Genomic DNA, 15,111 nt, shown 5'->3' with positions numbered 1-15,111 from the left:
ATATATATATATATTATGACTTTGATTGACAGTGTATATACACACACATGCATATATGTATATGGGCTAAACTTAGTGGGGGCAATTCATATATTAAGAAAGACAATCCAATATTTTCTCTACTTCTGAAAAGTCTATTCCCGTATCCAGTGAAATCTGACCCTATAGACTCTTCATTTCCTCCTCCCAACTCTCCCAGGCTTCCCCTGCCAACTCCATGTCTAATTCTTTTCATAATGAGTGTGGAGCCTCCACAGTAGAGCCTTAGAGGGGCCACATCCTTAAGGAAGGGATGCATCTTCCTCCATAGGAACCCCCACGTCAGTTCTCTCCTCTGTGGCGCTGGATCCTCCTCTTACCTCACCTGTGTTTCAGCTTGGCCCGTAACCAGAGCTGCTGTGACTTCGTGGCTGTAATGGCCACATCAGGCCCAGGAGACAGCAGTTCATGACACTGCTCCCCATCTCCCACTCTCAAGAACAACTTTCACATCTAAGGCCAACCCCTCCCACACTGCTACATTGTATCCTCCTTATTCAAGACAAAATGTGAAAAGTCAAACTGAATGAATGAATGAATGGATGGATGGATGGATGGATGAATGAATGGATAATAGAAGCAGCCCTGTAGGTTAAGGGCGGAGACTGGGGATGTGGTGAGGGCACGATGTTGCATTTGACTAGAACTAATTTTGTTATTCCCTCTGGTTCTTGTCCCAGGAAGGAAAAAAATCAACAGCGGGGGTAATAAATCTGTTTCGTTAATGAGAGCAGCGTGGTTGTGGTTTGGAGTTTATAAAGTATCCGAGCATTCTACATTATTTCCTTTTTAAAACTGGGTCTGACATAAAAATGTTCTTTCTAAAATACATACCCATGTGGGTAAGTTTTTAAAAATTAGACTTTTTTTTAAAAAAAAAATTGTTTAAGTGACCTCCCTTTTTGGTCAGCTTCAGCTATAGAAACCATGGTTGGTGGCTCAGCCAACTGTTTTTAAGCAGTTCAATTTGGTCTGGCTCTTGGTTGTTAATACTGCACTACCGATCTTTAATTTGTGGAACCACAGGGGAACGTTTAAATGAAAGAACACTCAATTTCATAGTAGTTTCTAAATGAAAACATATGTATCTGTAATGGGCTTTCAAAAGTTTTGTGTGTGTGTGTGTGTGTGTGTGTGTTTTTTTTTTTTTCAATGAGAGCTTAGTGTGTGGCATCTCTTGGGCATAGGGTTGTAGATTTGTTTTTATTTACTTTAAGGCACTCACTCTGTAGCCCAGGGTAGCCTAGAACTCAGGATGTAGGCTGGTCTTGAACAGCAACCATCTCGCTTTAGCCTTCTGAGTTGTGGAATGCCCAGCATGCCCAATACTCTTACTGGGATTTCATTATTGCGGTTGTGCGCTTGATGTGTGTTTATGGTGAGTGTCTGGACAGAGAAGTGTTTGAGAGATAGTTCTCCTTTTCACCAAACTCATGCCTATAACATGTTTAGCTATCTCACCTTGGGCAGGGCATATGTGTGGCTGCCGGATCTTATACTATAACTCAACTCAGCCTGAAGTAATCCAAACTGGCCTTGAATTCAGAGCAATCCTCCAGTCTCAGCCTCCCACATGGTAGGAAAACAGACAACTTTTTTTTTTTTTTCAATTTTCCTTAAGGAGTTCATTAAGTCAGGAATAGTTAATACTCAGGATGGCAGATGTCAAGTCGAGGCATGCTGGGAGGTTATAAAGCATGCTAGGAGATTGTGGGGCATGCTGGGAGATTGTGAAGCATCCTGGAAGCTGTCCGTAGTTACCACTCCTTCCTTAGATGACACCAGATGTCATATTTAGAGAGAAGAGAGAAGAAGAAAAACTTTACTTTTATAAAGTGGGTTGATTTTAGAGTTCACGGCCGAAAATTGACATGTACCCTGTTTCAGGAGAGAGATAAAAATAGCCCCGGGGAAAACAAATGCTTTCTCTATCTAAAATTCTTATCCAGTGTTTTCGGGTTCCTTTGAAGGGAGGTCAGGGTTTTGAGTCCATAATTGCTGAAGTTAGATCAACATTTAATACTCCCAGTAGCTCCTGCTACTGGGAGGAGATTGGAACCCTACCCTACTTTAAAACATCAAAACAGAGAACCCATCACTGGGAAGGGACTGCTCTCCAGCTTCACCCATCGAAAGCTTCGTCTCAGAGTTACCTTGCTTTGCTGTGGGCTGAATGGCTGTTTCCCCCAGACCTGAGTTGGTGCTGAACTTCTTCCTAAGTCAGAGTTTGGGTGAGCTGTCTGGGTTGACAAAGGGAATGGGAGGTACCTCAGCATGGGGTGTGGCCCTGGTGAGCAGAGTCCTAGAGCTCTCTCAAGGACTGGGGTGAGATGGGTCATCCCCCCAACTCAGTGTCTCTGGTTTACCCACTTCCCATTTGATGATATGAGGCCGCCCCCCTAGAAGAAGCAGCCATCTACTTTGGGCTTGCAGTTCCCAAACAGGGAGATAAATAAACCTCTTTATAAACTACTCTGAGTCTGATATTCTGCTGTAGTAACAGAAATGAATGGGGACTTTTTATTGTTAGATTCCTAAGTATCTTTTCTCTGCTGGTTTAACACATATAACTTTACAGATCCTCCAATGGACCTTGTGCACATAGGGCAGTCACTAATACTGCAGTAACTAGTACTGCATACCAATAGCTAATTTTAATATCATTTCCCCAATATCTCCAGATATACTCGAGGGATTCTGGTGGCCTCAACAATCTGTCTTGAATACCTTAAGCATAGGGGGTTTCCCATCCATCCATAAATATTTCTGATTGTCATTGGCATGATTTCTAGCTATGTGTAGTTTATGTCTGTCCATGAATATATGTAGGTATATTGTCTGCATAAATATATGTGTATATATACTGTATACATAGGGCTACTGTCTGCATAAATATATGCATATATGTATTATATGTGTATGCATGCATATATGTATATAGATGTATACCTATGGCTTTATGCACATTGAAAGACAGCATGACAAAGTCACTCACTGTTTGGTTTGAACCCACACTCTTCCGTTTTGCCCAGTCTTCTGGTACTTACATAATTCTCCATGTTTGCTCTTGTGCTGATGAAATGATAGAATAAAATTATCTAAGTCATGGGCCCAATGTGAGGATTTATTTATTTATTTATTTATTTATTTATTTATTCTTTTGGAGACAGAGTGTTGTTATGGAGTTCTGATGTGTTGGAACTTGTAGCATGGCCCAGGATAGCTTTAAGCTTGTGGACTTTCCGTCTCAGCCTCTCAATGATGAGGGTGACAGGTATGCTGGACCACATCTGACTGACTCCATGAGTCTGCTGCATATGGAAAGAGCAATACCTGTGTAAGTCTATGAATTTAAAAGCCTAGCTTTTACATTATATATATATATATATATTATAAAAAATATTAATCACATGAGTAAGTATGTGTACATATAACATAGAATTGCCTAGTCTACAAAATAATATCATTTCATATTTACTGTTTAAAACGTGAAAAAATATTTATATATATTTCCCCACTTATGGTACACATGTAGTTTCTTGGGAATTACACAGTTATCTAAAGTCCAAGGTAAATGAGATTATCATCATAACTCATGTCTGGAATTTATACCCTATAAATTTTGTATTTTACTTGGTTGTTGTTACAGTGTTGGGAATGGAGGCCGGAGTTTTGTACATGGTTGCTCTACCAATGAGCTATACATTCAACCTTAGTTTGTCATTTTAAGTGTCCACATGCGATGAGCTAATACTTAGCACTGCAAACTGGCACTGCCGTGACACAGGGTGAAGTGGAATGGATTGGCTTGGAGCTGGCGAAGGCTGGTGTGCATGGAGTGCAGTCAGTGCCACGTAGCAGGACCCTGGACACGTCCCCAGGCTGCCAAGCATCCCGTCCCTCCTCTACAGAGCAGGGTGTCACACTTCTTGCAAGTCTGTCATGTGAAGGAGAGGAATGAACACATTCAAGAAACGCTTGGCTAAGAATCCAGGCTGTAGTACATGCTGGAAAAGTGGAAACACTGATGTTCAATGTGATAGCCCCACTTTCAGCGTGTGTGTGTGTGTGTGTGTGTGTGTGTGTGTATGTGTGTGTGTGTGTGTGTGTATGTGCGCGCGAGTGCTATGTTTTCCCAAGCTTAACACAAACATCCCATTGGAAGTTTTCAATCAACTCTGCTGTTGCTATATAATAATTAAGGCATGGGCTGGAGGGCACATGGTTTCAATAACCAGGAGAAACCGGGAACTTGCGGTCTTTTCTCTCTACCAGACCAGGTCCTTCTGTCTGTAGGACTCCTTGGGCCCTGAAGCTGTAATACTGAGGTACCAGAACTAAAGCACTGGCCTGCTCTGCTTGGTTGGCACCATCAGAGACCCATGGGGAGAGAATCTGCTTCAACCTTCTTTCTTCATGTTGTATGATCTAGAAAGCTCAAATCCCTGTGGAAATTAATATATTGTGACAATACCTTTACAAAGATTACGCATAGTCTCATTGGTACGATGAGGGCCTAGTATTTTTGTAATTGGTTTTAATTTGCCTTTTGCTACTTGTTTGGAGGGACTGGGCTTGACCCCGTCATAGCCAATTTTGAACAACTGTGCCTTAGAAGAATAGAACACCCTACGCACAGAGAGGGCTACTTGTTCTCTAAGATTTATTTTTATTTTTAATTGTCTGTGTGTGTCTGTGTGTCCGTGCATGTGAGTACAGATGTCCAGAGGTGTCATATTTTACTGCAGCTGGAGTCACAGCGTGAGCTGCCTGATGTGGATGCTGGGAACTGAACTCGGGTCCTCCCTCTTAATGGCCGAGCCATCTCTCCAGCCCAAAAGCAGCACTGGATTGAAGCTAGAGGACAATTATCACTGAGCTCACAGATAACACCAGTCATAGATGACTGACCGACCAGAGGACAGAGAGCCATGGAGAAAACGGACACGTATGGAAGGTGTTTTATTCAAACACAGATTTTTTTTTTCAGTGTTGGGAAGCCACATGAGCCCAAGAGTTTCATATTGTTATTACTGTGATTATTATTATTATTTCATATTGTTATTACTGTGATTATTATTATTTCAGTTCTCTGATGAAACAGTGAAGGTGTTTAAGGACAGCCGTACCCACACGGCGAAGGATCACCCAGTGTATAAGTTCTCAGCAGAGGAAATTCAGAGCCCCCCACGAAAGCTCTGAGCTTATTGGACTGTTCCCTTAATTACTGGGCTCTATGCTATCAAATATTTGTTGAAGAGGATGCTTTTTTTTTTTTTTTTTTGTGGGAGTGGATAATGGCTGTGTTTACACTTTGAAATTTCTGCCTCGGAGTTATTAAGATTTGCATTTCTCACTTTTCTACCAAGGGAAAGGTGTTTAGCCATTTTTAGAAAGCAGGTACGAAGTAATCAATTGTCTAAACGTCTCCTCTCCGGAAACTTTCCACTCTAGACAAGTGCAAAAATCCCAGGTATCAGCAACTCACCCACTTACCAAGGGTAGAAGGGGCAGAAAGGAAAAATGTGCTTTTCAGGGCTGTGGGTGTCCTAGGTATCTAGACACCACCTTGCTTCCTAACAACTCCCCTGGAGACAAGAGCCAGGGAATAAGTCAGGGGAGAGAGCTGGCCTTTGACTGAAAGGTCCTGAGCTGGATGCCTGCTCCTTCAGGCCCAGGAAGAACAAACAGCAGGGTCATTGATTTCCAGGTAGCCTTGGTGCACTCTGGGAAATGCTGGGAATTCCTGGGGATACAGTGCCGGCCATGAATGCTCCTCCCAAGGGAATCACAGACATGGAGAGGGAGAACATACAAGCCCTCGAAGGCCAAAGAAGAGAAAGAGAAAAAAAAAAAAAGAAAAATTTCTAGAATTGTTTTTATTGGGTCCCCTTTGCCATCACCCCTGTCTAGTCCTGGCTACCTGAACACCAGCTCCATTGGGTCCCATGCAGGAGTCCTTATCTCTGCATAAGCCTGGCTGAGATTTCTTAGGGACCCCCTCTCCAGGTCATCCTGACCCCCACCGCGCAGCCCTTTTAAGTCAGTGAAAGCAAGAAGATCAGAGCCCAGAGAGCAGCAGAGTGGGAGCTGTCAGTGAACACCTTCCATCAGGCTGGCAGCTTCTGTCGGGGCAGTTCACCCACCGAGTTTCTGCTGGTGGTGATGTAACTCACGCTCTGGAGTGGCACAGCTCTGGAACCCAGTGCCTTGCCTCATCTCGCCCTCAATATCAACCCCGGTTCTTGGGCATTGGATGATATTTTTCCCCCTTAGCTGAATACACTCAGAATCAAAGCAGTTCAGCAACCCCTGAGGCATAGATGAGAGCTTCTAAACTTTTCCCCCACCCCTCTACCACAAGGGGTAGGTGGGTGCGGAGCGCAAGCCAAAAGACAGCGGGGACCCGGGTGTAGAGCCTGCCTCTAGAAAGGTAGTAGTGGTTTTAAAACCCGAGCCTTCCAGTGACGCTCCAGCCAGGGTCTGCTGACCACCTAGAAGGTCCCCCAAGCATACGGTGCAAGCCTGTTTGCACATGGGGGGTGGGCGCAGGAGGGACAGGGTGGGGGCGAGCAGGGCGAAGAAGTTGACAAAGGGGACTTGACCAGACACGATCGCGCAGGGATAGAAGCGAGCTCCCCCCTCCTAATCCTCCTCCTTCCACTCCTGCCATTTCGTCTGATCGCTCCTTTAAGCATAGGGCAGATTAAAGGGGAAAAAAAAAATTCCTGCACGGTGTGGGCGATCGGTGCGTTATTTACAAGCCAGTTGGGTTGCAGCAGAGCGGGAGGATCTTGACAGGGTCTCCCTGGCTTCGGATGCCGGCGCGCGGCCGCAGGCAGGAGGTCAGGGTAGACCCTGGGTTGGGGGGTGGGGGGACGACCTGCAGCGATCCGGGCGCCCGCCCCGCGCCGCCCCCGCTCCGCCGCACCCCGGGGCGCGCGCCGGCCACGGTCACCGGCGGCTGGAGCGCTGCCCTCGCCTCCCCCATTGTTCCCACTTGTCTTTTTCGCCTTTTGTTATTTATTTCCACCAGCATTGTGTTGTCTCCGAAGCCGCCTCATGACCAGCTGAGGGATTTTACTTCGTCCTTGAGAGGGAGAGGGAGAGAGAGAGAGCAAGAGAGAGCGAGAGAGGGAGCCAGAGGTTGGGGTGGGGGGGTGGAAGAGAGAGAGAGAGAGAGAAAGAGAGAGAGGGACAGGCGCGCACACACACACACGCGCGCGCACACCCCACACAAACACACCCCGACACAGACACACACAGAGTGCAAAAGGCGAGCCGCCCCATCCCGTCTCCAGGGTCCTCGGAGGCCCCCGCCCGCTGCTGCGCATCCCGCGTCAGAGGAGCGATTAACCAGACCCGGTAAGGTGCGTGAACCGCAGCGTTTTAACTTTGTGGCGCGTCCCGCTGTGGAGGTGCCGGTGGCGGGCAACCCTCCAAGGCTCCCTGCTCCAGCTGGAGAGCCGCGCAGCCCCAGGGAGGGGGCGCGGGAGTTTGTTCAAGTCCCGGGAGGGGGCTGGGCCCGGCTGCGGGGGAGGCTGCGGGGGGCGCTGTCACCCCCCTTCCGGGAGGGAGGGGGCTGCGATCCACGGGACCCGGCCAACTTTATCTGTGCTGCTGTTGGAGGAGCCCGTGTCCTGTTGCCGGTATTGTTTTATAAGTGGTGGCGGAGATGCGAGCTGCGGGGAGGCAAGCGGCGCAGGAGGGTATCAGCCCTGGGCTAGCCTTGTGCTTTTCCAGCGACAGACCCTCGAACTTGGACAAAATCCCTGCTCTTGTCTGAAATAGAAAGAGCTCTCTCAGCCTACCCGTCACCTTCACCCCAGCTCTTCTGTCTTTTTGTTTCGTTTTCTGCAATCTCTTTTTCCTTCTATCGGTCTTCAGTCCCTCTCGGAATTTCAGAAATAAGTCTCATCCTTATGGATTTGAGACATTTCAGAGACCGGAAGAGTTCATTTGATTGCAACTTTCTCTCTCTCTCTCTCTCTCTCTCTCTCTCTCTCTCTCTCTCTCTCTCTCTCCCCCCCCCTCCCCCCCCCCCCCCCCCCCCCCCCCCGCCCCTCACTCTGGGCAAAGTATAAACTACTCACGTGCTGTGTCCCTCTCTGCTTGCTCTTCATAGCTATGGTAGGTAGCAAGAAGTAGGGGACAGAGGTCACAAGGTGGAAAGCAAGTTGGATTAGGAAATGTGTGCATTTGAAAACAGCAGTTTTTGGAGTTATCGACTGGCCTCAGATCCACAGGGCATAGTTCTCATATTCTAATAGTCATCTTGCAAAGTGAATATATTAATAAACTGTTTGGTTTCAGTGCCTAAGAGTGAGGAATGTGAATTCATTTCCAGTCTTCCCTAATAAGCTGAAGCAGGTCAAAATGAGGAAACGTGTGTTACTGCAGAGCCATACTTTCAGGGCTGGTCACTGGGGATACTCTGGGTGGCCACTGGCTTTCCTGCCTCACAAAAGTTTGGAAATTTATTCTAACCCAGTTGAGATGTTCACAGTATCCAGATATCAAGAGGAGTTTCTTAAGAAAGGGCACGGGGACAGATTTCCCCAGAGAATCTTTTCTGCTCAGCAGGGCTCTACAGTCAAGGGCAAGACTGAGGGAAATCTGTGGGATTTGGGGTAATAAGTGTGGGAATCGGCAAGCAGAAAAGACAGCAGTGATTTGTTTTCTTGGTGTTCATAAATAATGGCTCCTAGTAGCACGCTCGAGCACACACACGCACACACACACACACACACACAGAGTGAAATACTGGTGGGAGATTTATAGACAAGAGAAAAAGAGCAGAGTTTGGGGGGGCTTGATGGCCACGAGTGATTAGGTTAAGGGCCAGATGGTTTTTTAAAGTATACGGAAATGTTCATTCCCCCCAAAGTCTGACTTTTATAGCATTTAAAAGGAGGACAATTTCATACTGTACAGAACCACTAAATTTTGATCTGTCTCATTTTAAAGGAATCCGGCTGTCTGAGGATGGCTGTTTGCGCAGATAGGGAAGGAATCTGTTCTCAGAAGCAGATACAGGGAGCCCGGCTTCCAGGGGGGGCTTCTTCCTGATTTAAATATAGCTCCCAGGCCAAAGCCTAGATAAATTCAGCCAGAGTGATTTAAAACATTAAGCGCTTACATCGAAAGTTCTCCTGGGCACTGTGCAAAAATCTCTTGGAAATTATGCCATCAACTCTTTCCTCCTCAGAACTCTAGGAGATAAAAATCGCAGGCATCACTTAAAAACTGACGCAATCCAGTCTCAAATCCTCAAACTGCCAGGGATTGCTTTGTTTGCCTAAAAGGTGGATCTTTCATCACCAGGGTTGTTTAAAAACATTTAATTGTGGGGGTGGGAAGGGATATGCATAATTATTTAGTTATTTGTGTTAATTATATAGCAGCATCCTGGAGAGACTTTCTTTTTTCTTCCTCTCTTTCTTTCCAGTAGTCTGCTTATCATGTTCTCCACATTCTCTGTTTGCTCTCCGTTTTAATTTTTTTTCCTTTCTGTACCCTGTTTGGATGGGTAGTTTTGAGCTACTCTAAAACAGTATAAGCTTCTAGCGCTTGGAGAACGCTTTCGCTCTTAAGACAGAAGCACTGAATTAGTTTTGTTGTTGCGTTTAAACAGTCCTGGCTGGATGCATGTTACACACATAAAGGACTCACATCTGCCAAGCTCAGTTAGTAAATCACCAGGAGGCTCTTGAAGTATAGCAGTTAGTTCATGCTACCTTAGGCTTATACATGTAGACACACATCCTGTTTAGACTGACGTACGGTCCCGTAAAAGAGAAAATGTATAGACTTTGCACAGACTCTAAGACTCTGTATGCAGCAAGCATACAGGCAAGGTATCGCATGAAAGGAGTGAATTGAACTTCTTAGCCAGGTATGACAACTTTTTTGTTGTGGGGTTGGGGACAGGGGTTCTTGTTGAAGTAAGGCATAAGTTTAAAATGTCAAATTTTCCTTTTTCCAAAGAAAGGAATGTGACCTCTTGTAGAAATGTTTTCTTATAAAACACAGTTAAGAATACGACACAATGCTTATGCATACAAGAATGTGTCCTCTGTTAAAAGTGTCATCCTTCCACTGAGCGATAAACAGTCGGGGCCTTCAAGGTACAGTCAGCAAACCCAAGAGGGGAAACCAGGAGAAAACTCTGGTTTGAGATTTCTGGAAACCCAGGATTTCAAAGAGCTAACAGAATTCTACTGTTGGATTCGGCTGATGAGATTTGGTAGAGCCAGTGTGTTTCACCCAGTACCTGATCAACTCTAGTGTTAGGGGATGGCATATACTTAGAGTTCTGAGAGGAACAGGGAAACTCTTTGTCTAGGCCTGAAATAAATGTGCTCTCACACAGGGGCTCTTGTTGTTGCTGTTGTTTGTTTGTTTGCTTTTATTTTGGTTTAGGTAATGTAAATTTATATAAGAGGCAAAGAAAGTGCTTATCGGTTTCACAGGAAGTATAAACTATATCCTGAGTTTAGATTTGTAGATAGTTAATAAAATAAAAGTCCAATTTTGTTCCAAAGAATGTTTTAAAACACCCGTTTGTAAATTGTCTCCATTTGAGACTCATATGTTAATGATTTGGGCTCTGAAACTTATTTCAGAGAGGCATTTTGGTTTATCTTCAGAAACACCACACAAAACTGTCTAAACAACTCTGTAAATAAACTGTTCCGAATGCCTCGATTTGATGAATGAATTAAAGAATTATGGGTCTTAATCCAATTATGATCAGTCTTGTAATTCCGCTTCCCATCTGGGAGAGCTTGGGGGAACTGGGACAGTTAATGACTATCAAGTTCGAGTAGGGTCTTGGGGGTTCGTTTTCCGTGTGTGGTGTCACAGAAATAGTGGCTTGCGCCCATGGATGAGGGGGATGTGGGATGCGCAGAAGTTACTTAACGGTTTCCAATAAACCAAGATTTAACTTGCCTGAGGAATTACCATGGACAGAAGAGTATATGGAGTTTTAAAACATTCTTTGGAACAAAATTGGACTTTTATTAACTTTGATGTTGTCCTGTGACCTTAAGGGTAGAGAGCAGACACCTGGTATATTAGGGACTTGCTGCTAGGCCTCATTGGGACATTTCTGTAGGACTCCTTCTTAAACGCCATCATCACACTCAGTTCCTGGCATTAAAGTTGAGTAAAGTCAAATGTAAAACGATTAGCGGGAATCTGCTTTGAGCTGTGTTCAGAAAGCCCTTACCTCTTTAGCTGCTTTATGTAGGTGCCTTTGAAAAACCTCTCCTAATGAGGACCCTAAAACTCAGGAAGGGCCTTGACCGCAGTCCAGGCTGCTTTGATGAGCCCTTCCAAGATTCCTGCCCCATTTGGCCCATTTAAACTCTGGCTCATAAGCTAATTAATTCAAAGGTATAAATAGTTCATTATGGTTTAATTCTCTGCTTGGATGATATTATCACCCCTCCCCCCATTTGTTACGACCTTTCAGTTTCTCAGAGAAATTGTTGTGGAGATTGCAGGGATAAAGGCAAGCGGAAGAAATCAAAGATAGTTTCCAGTGCCCTCCAAATTAGACCTTGTAGGTAACTGTTTGTCCCACTTACAGCTGAAGACCTTGAATAAGGCAGCATGGTGATAAATCTAGAGGGGGGAAAAAGTGAGCCTCGGGGTAGTATGTCTTGTTGAGAAGAGCCAGTAGTATTTATGTCTCCCGGTATAGAGTCATGCATTCCCCAACATGTATAGGGTTCTAAACCAAAGCCAACCAACCAAACTTACAGACAAACAAAACCCCCAAAGACACGTGTGTACCTTGTGTGCTCAACTGTTGTTTAGCTACTTCAGGGTTTGATGACGTCATCCATAGTGGACAATAGTGCCACTATGTAATACTGAATTCAGTGGACATAGTAGACCCTATCTTGACATTCAGTTGGTATTCTCTGACAAACCAAGGAACTTTGCTCTTACTATGAATGTAAGCAAAGTTTAAAAGGTAGGGAAGTTTGAAGGGGCCAGGAAGCAGAAGATGCTGCCCCCTCAACTGTCGAGTTTTTTCAATCTAGGTCTGTGGGTGAGTCATGCAAAACCTTATCTGGGGATCAGAAATCTAAAGGGCCCTGTGCCGATTTCTAACCTGCAAAGGAGCAAGTTATCATGCTCCTTCTCTCCTGTGTTCGTGTGTGTTCTGGCACATTGCATCTGTATGCAGATGTATGTGGAGGGTAGACGAAGCCTAGATATGTTGGGTATCTTCCATGATTCCTTCCCATGTTATCTTTGGAGATAGGGTCTCTCACCAAACTGAACACTCAGCGATGGGGCTATCCTGACTGCTCATTAAGATATGGTGTTTGCTTGTCTCTATCTACAGCGTATTAGAGTTACAGACATGTGTGCCTGTGCCTGGTGTTTTACATGGGTGCTGGGGACCTGAACTCCCATTCCCATGCTTGCACAGCAGGCCCCGTATCACTAGACCATTTACTCAGGCACCTGCAATGTTCTCAGATGCATGTTTTGTGGATGGCACTAGAAAAAAATGTGACACTTCTAGCAGACGGTCTGCCCTGAGCTGGTTGTCTTGTCAATTCATCCCTGCTCTTCCCTCCCTTCCAAACCAGTCCAGTTCCTCATGATACATATGTTCGAGGCTTCATTTTATACTTTAAACTTACTTGCTTGAGTGTAAGATTGTTTTGAAAAACAAAATCACTTTCTCAAGGCGGAGATCAACACTTTAAAATATTGATCCAGTTAGCATCTCTATATGACCATTTACAATGTGGTTTTATTAAAGATATTGTATTTGGCCTGGATATTGATTCTATCTTTTATTCAGATAGGTGTTCCTTAACTAATTAACATTTTTATCCTATGTAAATAGGTAAAGGCAAATAAAAATGCTCGGCTCTAACCGTAGGTCTCTCTGCACACTTTTCTGACAGCAGATAGGTATGAATGCACAGAGGAGAACAGATGTGGGAGGCTGATGAGGAAGAAGTTCAGCTGACTAGCGTAGCTCAAGGGTGGTTTGGCTACGAAAATAGAAACATCTGTAGAGGAGTCCACTGTCTGGAAGGACTGCACTGTGAGGGGCCTGAAGCTCCCACTGTGTTCTTCTATCAGGGAGGAGTCCAGGTCGGGCCTCTGTGCTTAGTGGTACATAGCCACAGGGCTGCAAAAGGGTCCATTAGATGGATGTGACACAGCCCTGGCCTTAATAGCTCCAGGTCCAGTCAGGTGGATCAGCCACCAACAAGCTAACAAAACACCACCACCACCAGAAACCATGGGGGAAGAGGGGCAGTTCTTTGAGCTTCCTGGACTTTTTTATTCATCCTTTGTAAAATGAGCAGGATACTTCCTAGTCAGGGCTAAATGAGGCTGTGCACCCATAAGACACTGTGCTGTGCATAGCACAGAAGGAAAGCTCAAAAAATACATTGCTCCTTTCAAACACACTCAAAATGCAACAACCAGGTGTGGATGGATACATTGTATCAGATGGTCCTGGGTGTATTTAAACAAGGGCTATTTCGCATAACTGGAAAGCCGTGTTCCTGCAAGGGAGTCCTCAGGCTTACCTTTTAAAAGTCTATTTCTTCCTCCTGTTTCAGTCGGTACCCTTTGACTCCACACACCAGAGCAGAGAGACCACCTGACCTTGACCATCCTCTGGTAACTCCCAACAAAGTACCAGAGAGGGAACTCTCATTTCCTTACCTCTGTAGGCTTTCTGTTCAGTGGAGCAGCAATGGACTCCAGGCTGCATTTTATCTCAAGCCTCAAACACCTCCTGAAGTCTTTGCTCCCCTGCGTGACTGATCCTAAACCAACTTACAAGCGCCACAAAGTGCTGAACTCAAGTGGCCCTCAGCACCAGCCCCTGCTGGGATGAGACACAGAGCCACCAGCACTTTGTTGCGTTAGATTTGATCGCTGCCATGAACAGCCCTTCGATTGTCAGCTAAGAGCCCCTTCAGGGACTTGTCCCTTAATAGGAAGTCTCTTTTCTTCCCTCCTGTTGTAACTTTAAATTAAAAGAAACTGTGGAGGAGTTGGTGGTCAGGCCTCACTTCATTCTTTTTCCCACTGGGAGAACAACATCTGAGAAAAGGCATTTATAAGACTGAGAATTGAGTTGTTGCTGTGTGGGGGTGGGAGAGAGGGCACTGTTGAGAGTGGGGATGGGGTGGGGAGCATGGGGGAGCGCTGTTGGGTGTGGAGGCAGGGTGGGAGGCAGTGATGGAGGGTGGAGACCACACCACTTAGACTCAACTATCCAGGTAACCCTTGGTGATATAATGCAAAGGGTTGCCTTTGTGATTACCAGAGAAAAGTTGTGGGCACCAGGCTCTCTCTCACCTGGCCTGTGATTTTTTTAGGTGGTTTCCAATATATTGTTTTCTGCCACAGATTTTTTTAAGGTGGTTCTATGTTGTACTGTGGGAAAATGGCATGGAGATAGCTTCAGATTCTGCAGAGGCTGGGAGGCAGGAAAAGAGAGCTAATTTTTGACACATTCCTCAGACAGGGACCTCTCTAGGGAATCTGTGCCCAGGGTATTGACTGCTTATTGTGAAGTTTTGACATCATTTTTTTTCCCAACAGTGAGTGATTATGGGTTACTGTGGGTCTCTGCTTAAAAATGCAGATGGACGTCACCATTGGAGAGGATAGGAGGATTTAACAGTGCTCAGATGATGTCTTTTCTAAGATACTGATTTGAATCTTGTGTGTGTGTGTGTGTGTTCGCTCATGCATGTATGTTTACACACACACACACACATATTCATGGGTGTTCAGGTGGTATATGCAGTGGAGGGAGATATTGATGCCGATGTCTTCTTTAGTCTTCCTCTTATATATTGAGACGCCATCTCTCACTGAACCTGGGGTTACTGATTGGCTAGACTGGATCCCACCTGTCTTTAACACTTGAGTCACAGATGCATGCTGCTGTGCCTGGCTTTTGGCTTAGGCATTGGGGCTCCAAATTCAGGTCCTTATGCTTGTCCAGCAAACATTTTATAGACTGAGCCATCCCCAGCACCCTCTTCTCCCTGCCCATTTAATTAT

The 15,111-nt window shown here is 45.3% G+C and overlaps 1 protein-coding gene across 5 annotated transcripts in view; it reads left to right on the top strand.

Annotated features, from left to right (window-relative positions):
- The first annotated feature begins 7,245 nt into the window (after window positions 1-7,245).
- Sox5 (SRY-box 5) overlaps window positions 7,246-15,111 on the top strand; it is a 938,356-nt gene continuing 930,490 nt past the window's right edge. For 3 of the 5 annotated variants that reach the window (XM_029478843.1, XM_029478845.1, XM_029478844.1), the window contains exon 1: window positions 7,254-7,409. The gene's annotated coding sequence lies outside the window, so the exon portion shown is untranslated. Of the gene's footprint in view, window positions 7,410-15,111 lie in introns of all 5 variants that reach the window. The other 2 variants (XM_029478851.1, XM_029478846.1) reach the window with 2 other exon arrangements.

Source organism: Mus caroli, chromosome 6 (assembly GCF_900094665.2).
Source record: "Mus caroli chromosome 6, CAROLI_EIJ_v1.1, whole genome shotgun sequence".
NCBI classification, from domain to species: Eukaryota; Metazoa; Chordata; class Mammalia; order Rodentia; family Muridae; genus Mus; species Mus caroli.
The sequence above is the reverse complement of the archived record's forward strand: the minus strand, read 5'-3'. Positions and strand labels throughout refer to the sequence as shown.